The sequence below is a fragment of the Petromyzon marinus genome, chromosome 30 (assembly GCF_048934315.1).
Source record: "Petromyzon marinus isolate PM22_M1 ecotype Great Lakes invasive population chromosome 30, UKy_Petmar_22M1.pri1.0, whole genome shotgun sequence".
Lineage (NCBI taxonomy): Eukaryota > Metazoa > Chordata > Hyperoartia > Petromyzontiformes > Petromyzontidae > Petromyzon > Petromyzon marinus.
Window position 1 is genome coordinate 12323566 of NC_133696.1, and position 23904 is coordinate 12347469.

The window sequence follows — 23904 nt, forward strand, 5'->3', positions numbered from 1 at the left end:
CCAGGCCAAAAATGTAGTCTTAGATTGCAAACCTTTATTTTCCTGAAAACCACACTGCTGGGTTTAAATTTCAGCATGCAACCAAAACCACTTTGTTGGATGACAGGAGGATATGACCCTGGATGTATATGCAGCCTAATACTGGGCAGATTCTACCACTTTTCACACGCAGAGCTACCTGTGGTAGCAGCCAACAATGACCTACATCTCATGTAATGTTTCAAACATTTTATTTCAAAGCCTCTCTACACGTCTCCCACCAATCTAAATGCACTTATTAACCAATGCTGTACATTTAGTAAGTCACCGTTCCTCTGGAAGACACAGGGCCAACGCTTCCACATTGGATCATTCAATAACCTGCTGTAGCCATACATGCAGTTCCCTTGAGCTGGTGGCCTGCGTAAGGCCGAAGGGCTTTTGTACAGGAGGTGCACGTCTGTGTGTGTGTGGTGTTAATTCACCTGTTGTGAAAAAAATGGGTCAGAAATCAGAGTATCCACAAATTGATCACCCTGTATAGGTGTAAAGCTAAAAGCAAACGAGGCAATTATTGTATCAGTCGCCAGTCGAAGCCAAGAAATGATAGTTTCTGTCTACAGCACGTCTTCCGAGTCTTCAATTATCCAAAAGCTATAAGCTGGTCCAGTTGTGCGCTGTATGTTGACGTTTTTTCGCAATATTATTAGCCAACCGTGCTAATCGGAGGGTGCGGGGGAAGGACAACAAACTAAACACAAAAAAGCAGTTATAAAGAAATGAGTTTTGAATCAAGGTTTAAATGTATACAGCTCCCAGTGGCTTCCAGATACCGGAAGGAATAGCGTTCCAGACGGCTGCAGAAGCCCATCTGAAATTGCGCGCGATGCTATGACTATCTTTAAAGTGCAGTGACCCAACTGCGCTCTACTTGGGAAAATAAGTTATCAGAAATGCGATGTCCCTTCCAACAAGTCTGGCCATCGTGGGAGAGGAGGTCAAATTCCTTCCAGAGGGGCTCTCTAGAGCTCCCTCCAGCGTAGGCCCTTACCACCAGCGGTGGCGCGGAGCAAGCAATCGCAGGGCTGCACCGTTACCATTCACACAGCCACGCACGCACTCTGCAGAACACACGCACGCGTGATGTGCATCGCGCTGGAGATAGAAATCACATGGGAGACGCACGCAGGACGCGCCGTGACGCGCGCGGACGCGCGAGACCCTTCCCGTCGATTGCTGAGAAAGTTCTCCGCAACTGACCTGACCCCTCGTCTGCGCGTTTACACGGGGAAATACGGCGCGTCACAAGCGAGCCCCCCCCCCCCCGCCGCCCCACTTCCCCGGAGCCCAAGTGGCATCACCTGAGCAGGGACGAGGTGACCTTCACGACCCTAGCTCACGACAACGACACTCCGCACTTTGAAGCGCGAGGGTTGGACAGGAAGATATAAAAAATATTGGGCGCTGATTTACTGTGATGCATTGCTGAAGGTAACGTTCTTGTTATCAGTGCACGTCTCGTTCAGAGGGGGAGGTGTTCGAGGTACTAATGCATTTTTAAAAATACTCCGCGTCGCTCTCGCTCGCTTACTTTGTCCCTTCGGTTATGTTCCATTTCTCGGTGTTATAACCATACAAGAGAGATCCCATTGTGGTGTGTGTGACCACTGTGTTCTGCAACAACACGGCTCTCCTGCTGCATTTGGCTGCTGATTTGTTTTAAAATTCACCACGGTAATAAAAGACAAGTCTGTACCTGGTATTATTTAGAGTGGTAGAGGATGCTTGAAGAAGGAGTTATCATTCCTTTGGCTTGGCTGTTGTACGTTTGATACACCACGGTGGCGCGATGTTAACTACCTCGCCTGGTATACAGGAGATCTTGGGTTCGATCCCGACCCTAGCGCCGGCTGTATATTTGGAGTTTGTGTGTCTCTCTCCCTGTGGTCGTGTTGATTTGTCTCCGGGTCCTCCGGTTTTCCCCTCCTGTGTTTCTCCCTTGATTAGAATCAATAAACATACGTTTAGACTATTTGGCTGCTGCTAAAAATGTCCACACGATAAGCCACTTCGTTGAGCTGTCATTTGTGGCCAAGTTGCTTCCGAAAAAGAGCTACATATCTCAGTGAGCCTTATTTGGTAAAAAAAAAACGCGTAACAGAGTATGCAGAGTAATAACATCGGTACTTCTCAGCTCATTAGTGATTTAGTCATCCCTAAGAAGTACATGGCTGGCAAAAAAATGTGTTTCTCCCTTGTGATGGGACTTTGTAGGATGAACGTTGAGATTTATAAGGGCACGGGGTCACCATTAAGGTCTGAATTTGTCTGTAATAAGGTAGGCACTGATAAGGGATTGACAGGTATGGAAGTATTTTGTTCGGGCTCTGCTCTCGTTAATTGTGCTTCCCAACTTCCACCATTTTAACATCAGACAGAGAGGACGCACACAACGCCACTCCAATGACATTCTGGTTTGCTACGCTATCAAATATGTATAGACTGCAACAAAAAAACACAAAGATTCTGCTCAGCAGCTTTACAAAGAACATCGCTCCGTGTCTCATTCCCCTTCTTTTGATCTGAAACGTCTTTCTTTGCTCACGCTGTGATGCGGCGCCTCTTGTCGACGTGTCTGTTATAACTCCCTGTTACATATCTACGGCCAAGGGTGGTGCCTGCTGAAAGTCTCAAGGGGAGCAACACAAAAACTCTATTTTCGTGACAAATGAAACCCAAGCCCGAATGTTATTCGACACTCGTTTAACTCTTTCCACTAGTCCGCCGCTCGAGATGTCGCACGAGACGTAGTAAACTTGCGCGCGCGCGCGCGTGCGTGCGTGCGTGAGTGCGCGCGTGCGTGCGTCTCTCTGCCGGAGATGTCTCAATCAGCGCCGCGCGCACCCAACCGGGACAAGGCCGCCGACGGAACGACGCCGGGTGGGGGTGGGGGGGGGACGCAGCGAAGGATTCAAAAGGCGGAGCGCGGCTCGCGCGGAGCGGCGAACGGAGAAAGAAAAAAAAGAAAACTCCATTGCTCAGATTAAAAACGAAAAGGCAATCGGGGCCGTGTGTTTGTCGGGACAGACAGAAAAAACACACAATCGAAACGAAGGGCGTTAGGAAACGCGGGGGTTGGGGGGGAGGGAGGCTGACGGTGAAGGCACAAGGGGCGGCGAGCGAGCGAGCGAGAGACGGAAATGCCTTCGGAGGTGTCGAGCGCGGAGGAAATGAATACGGGGGGTGGTGGAGGGCGCGTTTCGGAGTGAGATTGATGACGGCGCTGTGGGATGGAGGGGACCCGCCGTAAACATCGCCGCGTGAGGGGGGGTGGGGGGGGGCAGACAGGCGGGGCGACACCGCGACCTGGATTTGGGAGTGACAATTGACCAACACTCCCAAGTTTTGTTGATTCCTTGCAAAAGGTTTCCATTTGGTGTTTGAGTGTCTTGGCACTTCCTATTTTATTGCCTTAAAGGGTAAAACCTATTATAATTTTTTCATACTTTGATACTGGAAAAAGTTCCTATTTTGTAGCTTCTCACCCCGAGCTATAAATGCTCTGATAGTGGCATTGTCCTTGTACTTGTCGCCTCTTGGCGTTCTCTGTTCTGACACTGGTTGAGACTAGGCCCTAAAGAACCTGTCTCTAGTGTAGGCCAATCAGTTTCAAAGACAATGCCATATATTATCAGAGCAGTATATTTGCATGTCACCACAAGCACCGCGTGTGCTTAATACAGATTTGATTCATTGTAAAGGGTTTCTATTTGGTGTTTGAGCGTCTTAGCACCTCCTGTTTTATTGCCAGGAAGGGTAAAACATGTTCTTATTTTTTCATACTCCCAAGTTGCTCGCCATGCAAAAAGTTTACCCAAGACATTTTTTTTTAGTCGGCAGCATTTGGCGCGAGTTTCGATGGAAATTATCGAACGAATGCTGACACGCAAAATGTGCGTTGCAGATTTAAACACAACGCAGTGCTGTGCATAATTGTGACAATAGCGAGTGGTTTTGCTTGTGAAACCCGCGTGCTAACAGACTATTTATTTCGTATGATTGTGCTCTTGCCTCGGTGAGCCTCACGCCTCTTTAGCAGTAGGTCCTAGGAAGTTTTCACAGTAGGGGGGATGCGATGATTGCGGATTTACGCGATTACAAATAAATGCGGTACCTTGATGCAGGCACACAATGGCTTACTTTAACATCCACCGTCAAGCAGACCGGGGAGTCGTTTTTTTATTATTATTTTATTTTATTTTTGTTGCTACTCACCGCAATATTAACCAGGTGGCGGCCGCTGGAAATTCGAACCGCGAACTTCTGCAAGCGCAGCGCCACAACCCCGCCGAGCCCAGAGGCGTCGCCAGCTCAAGCGGCGAATTCATTGTCTTGGCCCCAATGTAAGCAGCAGCAACAGCAGCAGCAGCAGCGGCACACAAGTGGCAAGTTTAACCGAAACAGCTTTTTACACACACACACACAAGGCTTTCTTCAAGGCGGCATGATGATAATAATGACAATAGAGGACAGCGGAAGAGAAGATATTGTCCTTAACACTGGGTGGTAAAAAAGGTTACAAGGTAGCTATCTATGAGAATGTTCGTGGAGCGTCTTAGGCCGATTGCATCAGGAATATACCATTTGTGACAGTTTCACAGTTCTCAGTGGGAGGCCTCGCAGCAGCGATCTCTATCTGAAGCATAACAGCTAAACAGACTGCAGGAACCACCACAGTGGAATTAATAAGATTTTCAGTTGTCTGCGATTGCTCTACCTCGTAGGGTTCACCTTTCAAGTCTGCCGTGCCAATGTCCCATCTTGTGCCGGAGAGAAGCGCACGAGGCTCCCCGTGACAGTTTGAGGAAGCATTGTCTGCAGAGCAGCTGCCACGTTCATCATTGCACAGTCAACGAAGCCAGTCCATCTTTTTTTTCATTCTCATCCTTCAACAGCAGAGCCCAGCTCTTCAAGTTCCCCCCCCTCCCACACTCATTCCCCTCCCTCTCCCTTCACACCTCCACTCACATCTCAAGAATCACCAAGCCCGCAGTCTCTGCAGTCTCTTCCAACACCCTCATCTCCCTCTTGCCTCCCCCCCCAATCTTACAAACCGAGCCATTTCAAATACAGTAGCCTACTATATGCGCACGGTATTCAGGCCACGTCGCCACCGTAGAGGAGAGAGACCAACGAGGACACGATCCCAGCCGAGGCCGTGCGGCCCTGTGCAGCGGCGCGACACGCGCCGGACCCAGGCCCGCCGGTGTGGCCCCGTGCAATGCGTCGGGAGGAAAATGAACACGCCACTGGCCCCCCGCCACAACCGCGCGCGAGTTATACGACGCAGACAATCTCCGAGCGCACGCCCTGGGGCTTCTATAAAAATAGCGGCGCATGCAGATTTCATGAAGACAGCAGGGACGGCGCGGAGGTGCCGCTGGGCTGGTGTGCCGCTGGGCTGGTGTGACGCTGGGTTGGTGTGACGCTGCGCTGGTGTTACGCTGCGCTGGTGTGACGCTGGTCTAGTGTGACGCTGGGCTGGTGTGCCGCTGGGCTGGTGTGACGCTGGGCTGGCGTGTCGCTGGGCTGGTGTTACGCTGCGCTGGTGTGACGCTGGGCTGGTGTGATGCTGGGCTTATGTGACGCTGGGCTGGTGTGACGCTTGGCTTATGTGACGCTGGGCTGGTGTGCCGCTGGGCTGGTGTGACGCTGCGCTGGTGCGACGCTGGGCTGGTGTGCCACTGGGCTGGGGTGCCACTGGGCTGGTGTGACGCTGGGCTGGCGTGACGCTGGGCGGGAGTGACGCTGTGCTGGTGTGCCGCTGGGCTAGTGTGACGCTGCGCTGGTGTGACGCTGGGCTGGTGTTACGCTGCGCTGGTGTGACGCTGGTCTAGTGTGACGCTGGGCTGGTGTGCCGCTGGGCTGGTGTGACACTGGGCTGGCGTGTCGCTGGGCTGGTGGGACGCTGGGCTGGTGTGACACTGCGCTGGTGTTACGTTGGGCTGGTGTGACGCTGGGCTGGTGTGACGCTGGGCCGGTGTGACGCTGGGCGAGGGCTCGGCGCTCGCTGCCAGCAGATTAGTGATGTGGGGCGAATACCCAGAGGGTGGCAGCATGTCGGTAAGTGGATGTTCGAGACCTTCCTTCACAGAACATAAACAAACCAGGATATTTCGTCGTCTAAGCACAGGTGAGACTCCAAACGTGCAATTCAGCCGACGTCAATTGTAGCGTCGACCGAAACGTCGCAGGCGGCGCGGTGACGCATTGCTCAGCGCCGCTTCGCTTCCATCGTCCACCACCCGAGTTCGATTCCCGGCCACGGCTCACGTCAAGTGGCCGAGTGACATCTCGAGCGGCGCGCGACCCCTTTCAGCGACCCCACACGGCACGGGGAGGCGTCCACGCAACTCGTGGATTCGTGCAAGGGCTGCACGTGATCGTCGCTACTTGCAGTGCTGCAATCACGGGGGAAGGCGCCTCTGCTCAAAGACAATAAATGTCATGAAAGCGAACGTTGCTGCGGTTTGACTGCGATGGCGTTCGCAATGATCAGGACACGGTCACCCAAGAATACGCACATACAGTATTTATACTGACACACAAGAATGTGCTGTTTAGACTCCTATAGTATCCGTTGCGCAGCACCTATCAACACACAAACACAAAATACCCACATATACAAGCTTGCACTTACACCCGGCACCCGGAGCAACACTGCACACTCACCGACCTGTATATTCACCTGCAGCCACACCTGTGAACACACCTGTGAACACACACAGAATACACATATCCCCCCGATAGCCTTTTAACAGACTGGAGGACAAGTGCTGTCAGCGAGCTCCTATGAAGGCCGGAACGTGTGTGGTGGGTGGCCAGCACCACGCCCAACCGCCTTTGTCTCCCCAGTAGGATTGCTTGCATACCACACCAGTTACTCATTTGAGGCTGAGTCAACCTATGGGATGCCCAAGACCGTTTGAGATGATTGCCACTGGTGTTGGCCATGAGCGGGAATCGAACTCAGGTGTCAGGTTCGTAGCCCAGCACGCTAACCACTGCACTACCGCTCCCCAAGTCTCCTTACACACTGTAGACATAGTCTCCTCACACACCTGTTAATATAGTCTCCTCATACACCTGTATAGTCTCCTTACACACCTGTAGACATAGTCTCCTTGCACACCTGTAGACATAGTCTCCTCACACACATGTTAATATAGTCTCCTCACACAGCTGTACAGTCTCCTCACACATCTATATATATTGTCTCCTCACACACCTGTACACATAGTCTCCTCATACACCTGTATACATAGTCTCCTCACACACCTGTACAGTCTCCTCACACACCTGTATATATAGTCTCCTCACACACCTGTATATATAGTCTCCTCACACACCTGTATACATAGTCTCCTCACACACCTGTATACATAGTCTCCTCATACACCTGTATATATAGTCTCCTCATACACTTGTATAGTCTCCTCATACACCTGTATAGTCTCCTCACACACCTGTATACATAGTCTCCTCATACACCTGTATACATAGTTACCTCACACACCTGTATAGTCTCCTCACACACCTGTATACATAGTCTCCTCACACACCTGTACAGTCTCTTCACACACCTGTATAGTCTATTTACACACCTGTATATATAGTCTCCTCACACACCTGTATACATAGTCTCCTCACACACCTGTACAGTCTCTTCGCACACCTGTATAGTCTCCTTACACACCTGTATACATAGTCTCCTCACACACCTGTATACATAGTCTCCTCATACACCTGTATATATAGTCTCCTCATACACTTGTATAGTCTCCTCACACACCTGTATAGTCTCCTCACACACCTGTATACATAGTCTCCTCATACACCTGTATACATAGTTACCTCACACACCTGTATACATAGTCTCCTCACACACCTGTATACATAGTCTCCTCACACACCTGTACAGTCTCTTCACACACCTGTATAGTCTATTCACACACCTGTATCTATAGTCTCCTCACACACCTGTATACATAGTCTCCTCACACACCTGTACAGTCTCTACACACACCTGTATAGTCTCTTCACACACCTGTATACATAGTCTCCTCACACACCTGTATACATAGTCTCCTCACACACCTGTATATATAGTCTCCTCATACACTTGTATAGTCTCCTCACACACCTGTATAGTCTCCTCACACACCTGTATACATAGTCTCCTCATACACCTGTATACATAGTTACCTCACACACCTGTATACATAGTCTCCTCACACACCTGTACAGTCTCTACACACACCTGTATAGTCTCTTCACACACCTGTATACATAGTCTCCTCACACACCTGTATAGTCTCCTCACACACCTGTATACATAGTCTCCTCACACCTGTATACATAGTCTCCTCACACACCTGTATACATAGTCTCCTCACACCTGTATACATAGTCTCCTCACACACCTGTAGACATAGTCTCCTTACACACCTGTATAGTCTCCTTACACACCTGTATATATAGTCTCCTCACACACCTCTATAGTCTCCTCACACACCTGTATAGTCTCCTCACACACCTGTATAATCTCTTCACACACCTGTATAGTCTCCTCACACAACTGTATATATAGTCTCCTCACACACCTGTACACATAGTCTCCTCACACACCTGTATAGTCTCTTCACACACCTGTATAGTCTCCTCACACACCTGTATAGTCTCCTCACACACCTGTATATATAGTCTCCTCACACACCTGTATACATAGTCTCCTCACACACCTGTATACATAGTCTCCTCATACACCTGTATATATAGTCTCCTCATACACTTGTATAGTCTCCTCATACACCTGTATAGTCTCCTCACACACCTGTATACATAGTCTCCTCATACACCTGTATACATAGTTACCTCACACACCTGTATAGTCTCCTCACACACCTGTATACATAGTCTCCTCACACACCTGTACAGTCTCTTCACACACCTGTATAGTCTATTTACACACCTGTATATATAGTCTCCTCACACACCTGTATACATAGTCTCCTCACACACCTGTACAGTCTCTTCGCACACCTGTATAGTCTCCTTACACACCTGTATACATAGTCTCCTCACACACCTGTATACATAGTCTCCTCATACACCTGTATATATAGTCTCCTCATACACTTGTATAGTCTCCTCACACACCTGTATAGTCTCCTCACACACCTGTATACATAGTCTCCTCATACACCTGTATACATAGTTACCTCACACACCTGTATACATAGTCTCCTCACACACCTGTATACATAGTCTCCTCACACACCTGTACAGTCTCTTCACACACCTGTATAGTCTATTCACACACCTGTATCTATAGTCTCCTCACACACCTGTATACATAGTCTCCTCACACACCTGTACAGTCTCTACACACACCTGTATAGTCTCTTCACACACCTGTATACATAGTCTCCTCACACACCTGTATACATAGTCTCCTCACACACCTGTATATATAGTCTCCTCATACACTTGTATAGTCTCCTCACACACCTGTATAGTCTCCTCACACACCTGTATACATAGTCTCCTCATACACCTGTATACATAGTTACCTCACACACCTGTATACATAGTCTCCTCACACACCTGTACAGTCTCTACACACACCTGTATAGTCTCTTCACACACCTGTATACATAGTCTCCTCACACACCTGTATAGTCTCCTCACACACCTGTATACATAGTCTCCTCACACCTGTATACATAGTCTCCTCACACACCTGTATACATAGTCTCCTCACACCTGTATACATAGTCTCCTCACACACCTGTAGACATAGTCTCCTTACACACCTGTATAGTCTCCTTACACACCTGTATATATAGTCTCCTCACACACCTCTATAGTCTCCTCACACACCTGTATAGTCTCCTCACACACCTGTATAATCTCTTCACACACCTGTATAGTCTCCTCACACAACTGTATATATAGTCTCCTCACACACCTGTACACATAGTCTCCTCACACACCTGTATAGTCTCTTCACACACCTGTATAGTCTCCTCACACACCTGTATAGTCTCCTCACACACCTGTATATACAGTCTCTTCACACACCTGTATAGTCTCCTCACACACCTGTATAGTCTCCTCACACACCTGTATAGTCTCTTGACACACCTGTATAGTCTCTTCACACACCTGTATAGTCTCTTCACACACCTGTATAGTCTCTTCACACACCTGTATAGTCTCTTCACACACCTGTATAGTCTCTTCACACACCTGTATAGTCTCTTCACACACTTGTTTAGTCTCTTCACACACTTGTATAGTCTCTTCACACACCTGTATAGTCTCCTCACACACCTGTATAGTCTCCTCACACACCTGTATAGTCTCCTCACACACCTGTATAGTCTCCTCACACACCTGTATATACAGTCTCTTCACACACCTGTATAGTCTCTTCACACACCTGTATAGTCTGCTCACACACCTGTGAGCACACCAGTTCCTTTCACGACGAGGTACGGCTCACAGGGGGGTATAAAATAAAAACGAAGCCGTGGCAACTCCACGAGAGCCCTCCTCCTCATCCCCTACCCGGGATCTAAACAATCAAATCATTCGGATTCCCGAAGCTCCGCTCGGCTCCGCACCCCCGAGATGCTTAGCGGTGCCGAGGCGACTCGCTCGTCCGCGCTCGTCGGACGACGATGAACGCGCGCCGGGGGAAATCTTTAGGAGGCGCCGAACAAAAAAAAACTTCCATCGCTTCCGCGGATGACCGCGCCGAGGTGGTTACCTGCGCATCGCTCCCGAGGCGCGCGGGCGGGCGGGCGGGCGGGCGGGCGCGCGTGTCCGTGCCGCCGCCTTAGAGCCGCGCTGCACCACGGCCGCTCAGCGCAGCGTGCGGGGCGACATCGCATCAGCGGCGCAACCACACACACGCGCCTCGTCCCTGCCTCCTCCTGCTGCTGCTGCTGCCGCTCGCGCTTCTACAGCTACAATTTCACGAGCGGCGAACCCCGCACGCGAGAACGCACGAGCACACGAGCACGCACACACGCACACGAGCACACGCGCACACGAGCACGCGCACACGAGCACACGAGCACGCGCACACGAGCAACCGCGCGGGCATTCAGAGCGGGCCGTCCCTCTCGCACTGTTCGCGCTATGCCAAGTGTCCCTTTTCAAAGCGGGCGGACTTGAGCCGTGGTGTTGTCGCGCCGCTTTGGAAATCAGCGCCGCGGAGAACACAAAGGGAAGGAGGGAGGGGAGGGGGGGGGGTCTCTATGGGATTGTGGTCACGGGCAGATACCGCGGACGTATAGGATGTCGTGGCGCAGATAACCCCGCCGATAGCGGCCGGGGGCTTGGAGGGGGTGGTGGTGCTGGTGGTGGTGCTGTGGCCGGGTATGACAGTCGCACGGAATGCCCTGGGTGGGTGGCAGATGAAAGTGGACACCGTGCGCTTCGCAGCAAGCGCCGCTCGCCAGGACGCTTTCTCGCACTGTGGAGGCAACATGACGGGATAATTAAAGCGCGCACTGTACTCGGCACGGCTGTGAACCAATTAAAATGCAGTCACGTTCGTTCAAATGAAAATTGGGCCAAATATTTCAATTGTTTCACAAGTGTGTAATGTGAAAGCATGATAATAGTAGCGGCACAGAGTAGTTGCTTTGACATAACGCATATTTTCAACTCGATACGGATCGGTTTGCAGTCAAAAGTGAAGCTATCAGTTGCTAAAAATTGTAACAAAAACACGCCTCCTATTCACCATTCTGCTATCCTCCAACCTGTTATCCAAGGTCGCAGCAAACCCAGGACGCGTCCTTAACACATTCACAACCTCACACGCACAGGAGTGCGAGGCTCGAAATCCTTCACTTACAGCGTCGCACCATGGCCACGGTCAATTCTTATTTCGTGGCACAGCGTTCCTATGCGTCCTCATGTCACACATGGCACCCATGTCTTCATAAGGGGACATTCACGCGCTATAATTAATCTACACAAACACAGATACCATTGCCCGGGCACTGGGATTCAATCGCCCTGTTTCTCCCACTTATAATTGTCATGTGATGAAGTAAACGCTAAAAGCTACCGTCATTCCGCAGTGTCGGGTACCAGAGGGAGCCCTGGGGTTTCCCAGTGCCACGGCATGCGTGGCGTACCATACATCATGCGGCACGGACGTCACATGTGTTCTCGCGGGGAAATGTTACGCGGTGGAAATCATCGCGCGCATACAGAACCTGCTCCGAATTATGGTGGATTTTCCACCGCTGGCTTCGGGCCACCGACAGAGAGAGAGAGAGCGAAAGAACGAGAAGAGACCGCCGACCAGCGCCGCACTGAGCAACCAAAAAACCGCGGCGTGGAGCCCGGTGCGTGCCCGGTGACTCCACGTTAGCCGCCGCACGGACGTCGCACTGTGACGTTGCCAATCCTCAGATTTTAGACACTGGGGGCTGGGTTCGCTCATCGCGCTCACCTATTATCCCACAGGCGAGCGAAACATTTGCATGGATTTTCGGCGTGTTGAGGAATACCCGGGCTGTGTGTCGCTTGGTGTTTGGCGCGTGATGTGGCGTGGATAATCACCGATTGATAGGGGCAGTGAACAGACGTTCAACCACAGCCGACTTATTTCCTGTATCATCAGAAATGAACCCTTTCCAGAAAGTTCTCAAAAAACGCTCCCCACATCAACATGCCAGAGTTTTATCGCGTGGAATATGTTATGACACGCGGTAATATCAACACTGACCAACACATTGTTTGCCAAAGGTCCTGTGTTGGATACAGAATTAGCATGATAGAGCACATGGGCTGCACCGTGGCATCGCCGAGCACTTCATTACTGGCACCACAACATACTGTAACAACAATTTATCTCTGACAAAGCTTGTAGATGCCAATCAACCACTATTTATAAATAATTGTATAAGGGAAATGCCGCAAAATATTTAAAATCTCACACTAGACAAAGTACGATTAGGCCACTGTGTTGTCACTTGTTCGCATAATCCTCGGCACAAATGATGGAGTTATCCATTGGGACATCACCTCCCCGCATGTACCATGAATGTGCCACTCTGGTTTGACATGCCTCACCCACAGAAGTTGACCTATATCCATCGTCACCACCAAACGTGTCAGCACACACGTTATAACCATTGCAATTCGGATAAACGCTTCCCGTACGTCAGGATGGCCAATCTGAAATGCTCCCGTGCGCGATGTCCCAACTCTCTTAACAGCCTCAGCCGTTCCCTCCCGCCCCTTGCTCCGTGCGTTCGCTCCGGGCCCTCTGGAGTTGCGAAACCGGCGGTGCGAGAGAGCGCTCGGGCGGTCCCTGCACGAGAATCGATTGAACTGGGACTTGGGGAGGGGGAGATGGAGAGCAATTAGTGCTGGCCTAGTCTGAGCGAGGCCTAATTGGTCAATCCGCCCGCAGGGAGGAGGCGGCATTAGGCTGTTAACCAATTTGTAGGTTGCAGTGCTGCCCTGTCGAAGGTGTTTTATGCCCAAGGACATGAAACCCTCACCCTTTGCCGTTCATTAAATACCAATTGCCATGCTCCAAACGTGCATAAGATTACCACCCCCCGCTCCTGTTACTGCAACCATACGAGACGCGATATCTCTGCTGGGGACGCTGCTATTCTCGGTCTCCTCGCCTTGGCCCACGTCCTGACATCGCTGTAACGCGTGCAGGTGTGTGTGCCCATCCACAGGGAGCCCAATCGTCCGTGCAATCCCGGCCACCCTTGGCCGCTTCTTCCATCGGCTATTTGAACGCAGTGGTGGTACACCGGCGGTGAGAGATATTTAGATTAAAAAAAAAGTTTCATTGTCGCAATAATCATTTATTTTCTAGCGATCCGCAAACCGCGGCCGGAAAATCTTGTCGGGGTGGTGTTGTTGCGTCAAAATCAGTCCTCGCGATGTCGAAGCAGTGGCAAGACGAACGACGGCGAAAAACGTTGACTTGAGACCGTTTGGTGAGCACCGGTGCATTGCGCTGCATCGGCGTGCCGCTAACGCCGTGGCGTCTCTCTGCCGCTGCAGGCAGGCACCGCGCGGTGCTGACAACCGCTCGAACTGCACGGCACGCAAGCTTCGTTTTCTCTGTGTGCGTGTGTGTGGTGGTTGTTGTTGTTGTTGCTGTCTCGCTTTCATGATTTAGATTTTCTACTCCGTATGCTTGCGTTGTCGTCATCCTATCCCAGGTATCATTTGGAATCGTCCCGCTGGTTCAGAAGTCGAGGATGCAACTCTACCGCACGCTCCCAGAGGTTCACATCCTGGTTGGGGGTTGACTCAGCCAATCATTCCCCCATCGAAGATAAACAAAAGAGAGTAGTACCACTTTGTGGGAGAGTCAACAGTGGTTGTCTTATGCATAGACTCACCCCTGCCATATAAACGTGGAATTTCCACCATTGCCTCAGTGCTATAAATAGGGAACACCACCTCATTTCACATTTGAACAGAAAATCACTAACTTTGAATATCTAACGTAAAAAAAAACTGTAAGGAATGTTACCGAGTAAAATAAACTAATGAAGCCATATTCTAATGGTGGTTTGAGGAGGCCTTCATACAAGCAGTGGATTTACCAGAGCTGATGGTTCTACATACACATATAAAGTTAAGAATCTAGAAATTAGCCTGGAGACAACTGCATCGATTAAAATTGTAGTTATTTTCAGACACAAAGTACATTGCTCTGATTTCCATGGGGTAATTGGCTATTAATGACCTGGATGATATTTCATTTTCTCTGGTGGTGACCCAGTTAACACAGGGCCCACCCTCACCTCTGCCCGCCCTGGAGTTGGGCCGACCCCAGGCTCTCTGGGAGCTGTGCAGACGCGGTGGCCATCGTGGCCCAGGAGTTCCGTGACGCTCACGAGGACCCTGTGGCTGGGCTCGGACGCGAGGTGCAACGAGAACACGGCGCCCTTGCTGTTTGGGGTTACGCGACAGGCATCGCAGAGTCCCCTTGGTGGCTGGAGGCGGGCGGGCGGATGCAAATGCGCTCCAGTTTCTAATCCACAATTTTTCGTTCAAAATATTTTTTTTATCTGCTTTTACTTTTTTTCCAGCTATTATTTGACAGATGGAAGTGACAAGAGTGAAAACTGTTGTCACAATATTGGTGTCAGTTGTCAAATGCAGTGGCCTTGTTGCGAGTGCTTACGCCCTTGACAGCATGGCATCGTACTTGCTAGGCAGAGGTGGGATAGGCCGATACTTGAAGGTGACTTGAGACTTTTAAGCGACTGAAATTCAGTAGACACCAGACTGTGTAGATAATGTATAAATCTGAAGATGTCCGGGATTCTGAAGAAATGGGTTTGCTGCATAAATTAGACTTTCAATTACTTTTCGCTGCGTGGAATGCGCGCGTCTCTCGCGAAAGTCGCACACCTGGAACGCCTGACAAGGCCACGGGGTGCCTCGTGCTAAACTGCGGAGAGATCGCAGGAGATATGCGGCTCGAGGCGACTGCGTCGTGGTGAATGGGGGGCTGTAAAAAGAGAGTAGCTGTGCCTGCGATGCCAGGGGCGGAATGTGGCAAGCAGTACAGCCGCGCGAGACCCGCTTCAGACAAACGCTCGCAAAAACCCGTCGTCACGAGGGAGCCTCCGCTCGGAATCGAACTCAGGTGGCGGAGTTCAGAGTGCAGTGGCACCAATCTCACCGCGCCCGCCGCTCCGCCACACACTGAAAACACGAACGAGATCCAGAGACGTCGTCGATGAGCGGAAAGGCGCGTTCGGGTTATTTGCGATGACCTCTGGTAAGCCCCCCCCCCAACCCCACCCCTCCGCAATCTCACGCATGTCTCTCAAACCCCCACAAAAACGCGGCTTGCAAGAGGCACGCCCGCTCTGGGTCTGCGTAGAGCGCAGCGCCCGCTTGAACAGGCTTCGCGGTTAAAAGCTCCGAGACTGCCGAAACTCCCGCGCGAAAGCACGATCTCATTGTGGAGCGCCGCAAGGCCTGGGCGTCGTCTCCCCTCCCCAGCTGGGGGAGAGCGCTTCGTGGACGGCCGCGGTGCGGAATCCTCCCACACGCGGTGCCCCTTGCAACAAAACAACAACAACAACAACAGAAATGGGGGGGGGGGACCTGGGGCAACCGAGAGATTTCACACTCGACGGGGTAGTCGCCAACCCCCTTTACTTATTTCTTGACACAATGATTACTTAGTCAAGGCGCATTAAGCTACGGAAGAGCGATCCGTGGGGCAATGCGGATGAATGTACAAATGTGTTTCAAGCTGAATGACGACATATCCAGTTCGTTTACAAGCAACTCGAGTGTGGCACATTTAGACATTCAGCTCCAGTTTAACGTTCTGTGCGAAACGTGGCCATTGCTAAAATAGATTCTGCCGCTATTTTGTAGCGCGAGCAACAAACGCACCATACTGTATATTTTTTTTCTCAATCGCGGTAAACTTGAACGCGTTTTAACGCGCAATAATTCCCCTTTCCCAGGCAAGGTTCAATTCAGATCTGCACAAAAGCTGCACGCGCACACAAACGTGTCTGCTGCACAAACAACACGCGCAGGCCAGCACAGGGGCAGCGGAGCCGTGAAGACTTCAATTAGCAGAATAATACCGGGCGGAAAACGCAGGCGCACGCGGATAGCCGCTAATGAGCATGCGCGCGCATTCCCACATCCGCCAACACTAAATCTTTCATGAGCTGAAAGCGCAGAATGCACCCCCGGTGCCGCTGCGCTCGGACGTGCCAGGCTGCTGCCAACCTGGCAGCAGCCCGGCACGTCCCTCGCTCGCTCCAGTGAGCAGCGCACGCAGCAGCAGCAGCGCACGAGCGCCACAATGCCCGCATTGACGAGCCGTGCCCAGTGGCTCGCCGGGGTTTCTCCGCACGCAATGGTCAGGCCCCACCCCCCACCCCCTTCCACCCCACGGGACAGCGGTCGCAGGGGAGAAGGTGTAGCCAACCGATGACTGTAGACAACCTCGACGTCATTCCCTGCGCACGACTTTCTTCACCTCTCGCGAAGTATGGGAAGAATGCTTTGTGTGTCGGCGGCTGCGTCATCTCCGATGTCCGTGCGTGCCAGACTTTCAGAGCGCAGCGTCCAGCGTGAAGCCATTTCATTAAGTTTCTGGCAGCGTAATGGGGGAGGGCCACCCAACTCCGTAACATTTTGGTTTGTCCGCCTTGAGCAGCTTTTTTTCTTCTTCTTCTTCTTCTTCTTCTTCTTCTTCTTCTTCTTCTTCTTCTTCTTCTTCTTCTTCTTCTTCTTCTTCTCACTGTACAATAATAAAGTTACAGTTCGGGTGACCGCGCTCACAATGGCAGCAATGTCACTCGCTAATGCACCTCCCATGCGTTTAACGAGCTCACATTCTCCCTGTGCAATGCAAATCCCCATCAAAGTAAAAATGCATGCGGGCCACCGCGCGTCGTGGAAATGCGCGATAACGTGGAAAATATTCGGTTCAGCAACAGCGTGGCGAGGGTGAGGGGGACACGCCTTGCGAACCCAACAAAGATCCCCCGTGTAGCCCTAGCAGACCGTTGGGGCAAGTGCATCCTGTGAAGGCCGGCACTGTGGCACACGAGGTGTTGCGAGCCACGACGGAAGGCGTGCACTCACGCACGCGCTGCACACAAAGACGGCCCCCGTGGCATTCACCGGCCGCGAGGCCTCGTGGCAATCGAACGGCGGTGGCCTCACGACCGCGAGGAGTCGGTGGTTCAGCAGAACCCCGCCATGGTCGCGTGTGGAGGACTGCGATGAGAGCCGTGCCCGCGGCTCCTCGCTACGCGCCGTGGTTACCGATTCTTCATCGTTCGTACGGCTGCTGATGTAGACGCAGAGCAGCGACGACGATTTCACGGCCAGGTCGTCAAGCCAGCAGACAACCGCGTCCGGGGCAGCGGAGTGTATGGCCGCGATGTCTCCTTCGTTTATTTGTGGATCGGGGGCGTTGTGTCGCCATCCGTTGCACGGTCTGTGCTGGATGACCACAGTCGCACACTGCTGGAGAGGTTTTTTTCTCCCATTTGTGCTTCAGGTATCCGCATATGCCATGGTTTGTGTGGATGCGGTTTAGGGTGGACCATGAGCTTTGTGGAATATTAAAAAAACCAGGGATCTTCTGCGTTGGGTCTTCCACAATATTCTTTTTTGTTGTTGCTGAGAGTTCTTTTTGAATTTCATTGAACTTTCCGAGCTTGATCAGGGTTGAATTCGCGTCGTTTTAGGTGAAGCGCTTGCCTCCAAAAGGGCTTGGCGGTCCTGATGACACGAGAAGGCGACCGTTTCCCCGAGATTCTCTAGGGGGGGGGGGGGGGTCTACCAGCGGGAGACTCGGAGCCCGCTGGTTCCCAACACGCGGGGATTCTTACTCGCTGGCTTTAACAACCCGTCGCGGTGTCTAAAAATAAAACCGCACCGTGTGGCTGGGCCACTGCCATGGTGGTGCGATGGCGAGCACGCCGGACTTGCGATGCAGAGGTTAAATCATGCGCCCGGAGATGGGCTCCTTTTAGTGCATCAGGTATCCGCATCAACTGGTTTGTGCGGATGCGGTTTAGGGTGGACCGCGAGCTTCGTGGAATATCAAAACCGGGGATCTTCTGCGTTGGGACTTCCACGAGGTGTTTCGCTGCGATCTCTTTATGTTTAATTCCATAAACTTTGCACCACAGTTGTTAGTGAACCGCTAGGCTGCGCGTGGCGAGAGGTCCGTGTGCGCCCCACTCCCACTTATCCCAAGACCTACCGGCCAGTGTGGAAGAGTAGGCCAAATACCCTCTCGCGGGGCTCCCTAGAGCTCCCTCTAGCGGATGCTTTTCTCCGGGCGGCAGCAGCAGCAATCGCAGGGACGGCGTTTTTCACCTTCCACTGGGGCTGGGTGGCGAGCCCACTGACGTTAAGAGCGGCAGGGGGTGGATTCGCAGGGCCGTTATTTTTACAGCCGACTACGGCAGAGTGCCTCATTGGATTCCTCCTTCCTCCTCATCATCATCATCATCCCGTCTCCAAGAATCGTAAGGCCCGAGCGACCGTACGTGACAATCGTTTCGGGTCGAGCCTCGTCGTACACAGCCAAACAAAACACAACGCTACACTCACATATCGTTCAGAAGAGGGGGGATGAGGAGGAGTGAAGTTGGTGGGCTGGAAGAGAGGATGTGTGGGAAGCAGTTGTGGAGGATGGGAGGCCCCCTAGACATGAAGTTGTATTCAAGTTGACAGGACAAGGGTAGGTTGTAAAAACAACTGCATGAACGGAATTAGCCGGCATTATCTACTGGTTACACTGGAATGTGTCTGCGCTCTGGTGTGCGAGTGTGTGAGTTGTCTTTGTGTGTTGTGTGAGTGGTGGTGCATCGGCCAGTCATCTCAGTCAGTCGACCCGTGGCACCTGGGTCCGTCCCGTGACCTCCTGCCAGCGGGCGTTCGACGCTTCACGTGGCCTCTACGTGCACATAGCCTGGCACAAGCGTCGTGGCGAATGGCGGTTGTTGTGTGTTGTTTGTGTGTGCGCGAGTGTGTTTGTGCGTGTTGTGTATGTGTATATTGTATGTGTGTGTGTATTGTATGTGCGTTTTGTGTGTGTGTGTATATGAGTACCTGGTGTGATATGTAAACATCGCCACGAGGGAGACAAAGGCGGCCGGGCGTGGTGTTGGCCACCCATCCCCTCGTGTGCCGTGCCGGCCTTTATAGGTGCTTGCTAACAGCACTTGTCCCTACAGTCTGTTAGGCTATACGGGGGGTCTTTGTCTTTGTGTATATGTGTATTGTGTGTGCATTGTGTGTGTGTGAGTGTATGTGTGTGTATTGTGTGTATGTGTGTGCTGTGTGTGCGTGTTGTTTGTGTGTATTGTATTGTGTGTGTATATATATTGTGTATGTATTGTGTGTGTATATATTGTATGTGTGTGCGTGTTATTTGTGTGTATTTTGTTGTGTGTATTGTTTGTGTGTTGTGTGTATATTGTGTGTATTGTGTGTGTATTATGTGTGTGTATTGTGTGTGTATTATGTGTATTGTGTGTGTATTGTGTGTATATTGTGTGTATTGTGTGTGTGTATTATATGTGTGTGTGTATTGTGTGTGTATTATGTGTGTGTGTATTCGTGTGTGTTGTATGCATTGTGTGTGTATTGTGTGTATTGTGTAGATTGTGTGTATTGTGTGTGTATTATGTGTGTGTGTATATATATTGTGTATATTGTGTGTGTACTATGTGTGTGTATTGTGTGTGTTGTGTGTATTGTGTGTATATATTGTGTGTATTTTGTGTGTATATTGTGTGTATTATGTGTGTGTATTGTGTGTGTATTATATGTGTGTATTATATGTGTGTATATTATGTGTATTGTGTGTGTGTATTGTGTGTATTGTGTGTGTATTGTGTGTATTGTTCGTGTGTGTATTATGTGTGTTGTGTGTTGTGTGTGTTGTGTGTATTATGTGTGTGTTGTGTGTATTGTGTGTGTATTATGTGTATTGTGTGTATTGTTTGTGTGTGTATTATGTGTGTGTTGTGTGTATTATGTGTGTGTATTTTGTGTGTGTATTGTGTGTGTTGTGTGTGGAGTGTGTGTGTATTGTGTGTATATTGTGTGTGTTGTGTGTGTATTGTGTGTGTATTGTGTGTGTATATTGTGTGTATTGTGTGTATATTGTGTGTGTGTGTGTTGTGTGTGTTGTGTGTGTATTGTGTGTGTATTGTGCGTGTATTGTGTGTGTATATTGTGTGTGTTGTGTGTGTATTGTGTGTGTTGTGTGTGTATTGTGTGTGTTGTGTGTGTATTGTGTGTGTTGTGTGTGTATTGTGTGTGTTGTGTGTGTTGTGTGTGTATTGTGTGTGTGTGGTGTGTGTTGTGTGCGAGCGAGTGTGTTTGCTTTGTATGAGCTAACCGTTGCACTGCAAACCCGGTGACCCGAGTCTGATTCCCGCTCACGGCCAACACCAGTGACGATTACCTCAGTTATGGGCCTCCCCTAGATCGACTCAGCCTCAAATGATAACTTGGTGCGGTGTGTAAACATCGCCACGAGGGAGATAAAGGCGGCCGGGCGTGGTGCTGGCCACCTGCCCCCTCGTGTGCCGTGGGGGCCTTCATTGGTGCTCTCTAAAAGCACTTGCCCCAAACGTCTGTTCAGGCTATAAGGGGGAACTTTGCCTTCCTAGTGTGAATGTTTTTGTCTTTTATTGTGTAACGTGAGCGTGTGCATTGTAAAAATTATGATTAAAAATAAAAGTTTTAAGCAAATACTTTTTTTCTGAGGCATATTGATAACAAAATAGCTTGACATTGATAATAATCACCACAATGCGGCTCATGATTATTTGGCGTTATGTATTGTGCAGTTTTGCTCGAACTAAGATCTATACAAGCACGTAATTTGACAAATTCCCAGCTCTGAGGATTAAAATGTCGGTGGTTTACTGTCGTAGGACCAACAGCGGTTTCACAGAAGTGTTTGAGAAAGTATCCCCACGTGTTGTGTAGAGATGAAGACCATCTTAAGGATTCTTCCGAGCAGGTCCTGTGCAACTATTTTACCTCGGCCGTTCTCGGAAACACGAATGTTCCACTGCTGTGTGAGATTTCCAAATGGCTTCTTGTCCAGTTGCTTTGTTAAAAGTCTAAGCACTCTCACGAGCCTCGTATCACACGTGGCACTTCTGGCTCAAGGTTCCATTTCCACGTCTCTTTTTTTCTCCCCAAAATGCATTCCCGATGCCGTGAAGAAAATAAGTTCCAGCACGTGGCTCATGCTAACATATCTCACGGCAGTACAGGGTAGACAAGTTGTACATTGGAAATAGAAGACAGCATGAGAGTGTTATAATTCTAATGTCCGTGTGCATGGTGAACTTCTTTCGCACTTGTTACGAAGCCAACCGTGCTACTTGGAGGTGCGGAGGGAGGACAACAAACTAAACACGGAAAGCGGGTCTAAAGAAACTCGTTTTCAATTTTGATTATTTATAGTGCACAGCTCCAGTGGCTTCCTAATATCGGAAGGAAGAACGTTCCAGACGACCACAAAAGCGCATCTGAAAGCGCCGCGCGATGCGGTGACCACCGTCTTGGTGCGATGGTCAGCCAAAGACCGCCGCTGCGAGGATGACCGGAAGATCAGCAGCAAGGCGTTGTGGTTCAGTTGTGGCAAGCACTTTGTGTGTACAGACCACGGTGCGTGTGGCTCACGTACAAGGATTGAGGAGAGCAGGACGCCGAGGCTGGCATTGGAGTGGACAGCCCAGAGGGCTGCAACCAGATGGCAGGATACTAAAACCAGATGGCGGGAGACTGCAAGAATAGACTCTGGAGCTCGGCTGTCGACTGTGCAACAGCTGTGGGAATTAAAAAAGAAGACAGAAAGTGATCGCAAGGTGTAGTGGCATCAACACAATTTGAGGTGACGACCCCCTGATCTCGACACGTAGGTATGCGCACCCTCTATAGCGCAGGCATTCGTACGAATATAACCACCGCGCCGCATCTCTGTGGGAAGGAGGCACACTTGCTCTCCCCCGTCACGGCAGACTCGACAAAGTGCCCATGCGCGCGTCTGCGTCGTTGCGTTTCGCTCCTCCATCTCCGTGCGGCTGGCTCGGGGGGGGGGGGGGTACAGAATTTGTTGCAGCTGGAGGAATTACTGCGCGAGGTCGAGGAGCGGTGGCGTGAAGCCCCGCTTCTGCAGTTTCTTAATGTAGAGTTGTTGGGGGGGTGGGGTGGAGGGGGGGCGAGGTTTTGTGTTCTCGAGTCACCAGGCTCGGCCGTTTCTTGGCCAGAGAAACGGCGAGGGGAGAATCGCCGCGTTGGCCACAGCGAGCAGCGCGAGGGACACCCCGGGAGAGACACCCCGGGAGGACACCCCGGGAGGACACCCCGGGAGGGACACCCCGGGAGGACACCCCGGGAGGACACCCCGAGAGAGACACCCCGAGAGGACACCCCGAGAGAGACACCCCCAGAGAGACACCCCGGGAGGACACCCCGGGAGGACACCCCGGGAGGACACCCCGGGAGGGACACCCCGAGAGGACACCCCGAGAGAGACACCCCGAGAGAGACACCCCGAGAGGGACACCCCGGGAGGACACCCCGGGAGGACACCCCGGGAGGACACCCCGGGAGGGACACCCCGGGAGGGACACCCCGGGAGGACACCCCGGGAGGACACCCCGAGAGAGACACCCCGAGAGGACACCCCAAGAGAGGCACCCCGAGAGAGACACCCCGAGAGGGACACCCCGGGAGGACACCCCGGGAGGACACCCCGAGAGGGACACCCCGGGAGGACACCCCGGGAGGACACCCCGGGAGGACACCCCGGGAGAGAGACACCCCGGGAGGACACCCGGGAGGACACCCCGGGAGGACACCCCGCACGCCATGCCGCTGGAGACCTTCGCTTTGTCCGCAGTCCGCGTCGCGGGTGAACTCACGGGGCCAGCGCTGGCGTTCACCTCGCAACGCTTCTGCGTCTCCGAACGCGCGCTGCGGCCCTACCGCGTCCGCCTGCACGACTTGTTGGATGTGTGACAAAACAAACGGGGGCACGGTGGCGAGCACACTGCCCGCTGCGACATCTTCCTGGATTTTGATTCACGGCTTCCCACATCAATACGGTGATATATTTGTACACGAGAGTCGCCGATGCGCCTGCTAAAATATGTCAACATCAGCACGAGATATCCACAGCCGGTCGGGCTGGTCATCGCCAAAGCCCCCCCTCCCCCCCGGCCCTCTCATGCCTGTGCTGTGACAACCTTCTTAGTTTCTCACCGACTCCACTTCAACGATGCATTTGTCTGTTGATGAATGCGCTACAGTCTACATTCGGTG

The 23904-nt window shown here is 51.5% G+C and overlaps 1 protein-coding gene across 8 annotated transcripts in view; it reads right to left on the reverse strand.

Annotated features, from left to right (window-relative positions):
- The window catches only part of LOC116947617 (semaphorin-3A-like), a 178111-nt gene that overhangs the window by 113536 nt on the left and 40671 nt on the right, over positions 1–23904 (reverse strand). Inside the window, exon 1 of one of the 8 annotated variants that reach the window (XM_032963577.2) lies at positions 10814–11261. The exons of the other annotated variants lie outside the window; for them this stretch is intronic. The gene's annotated coding sequence lies outside the window, so the exon portion shown is untranslated. Of the gene's footprint in view, positions 1–10813; positions 11262–23904 lie in introns of those variants that run through there. 8 annotated transcript variants of the gene reach the window in all.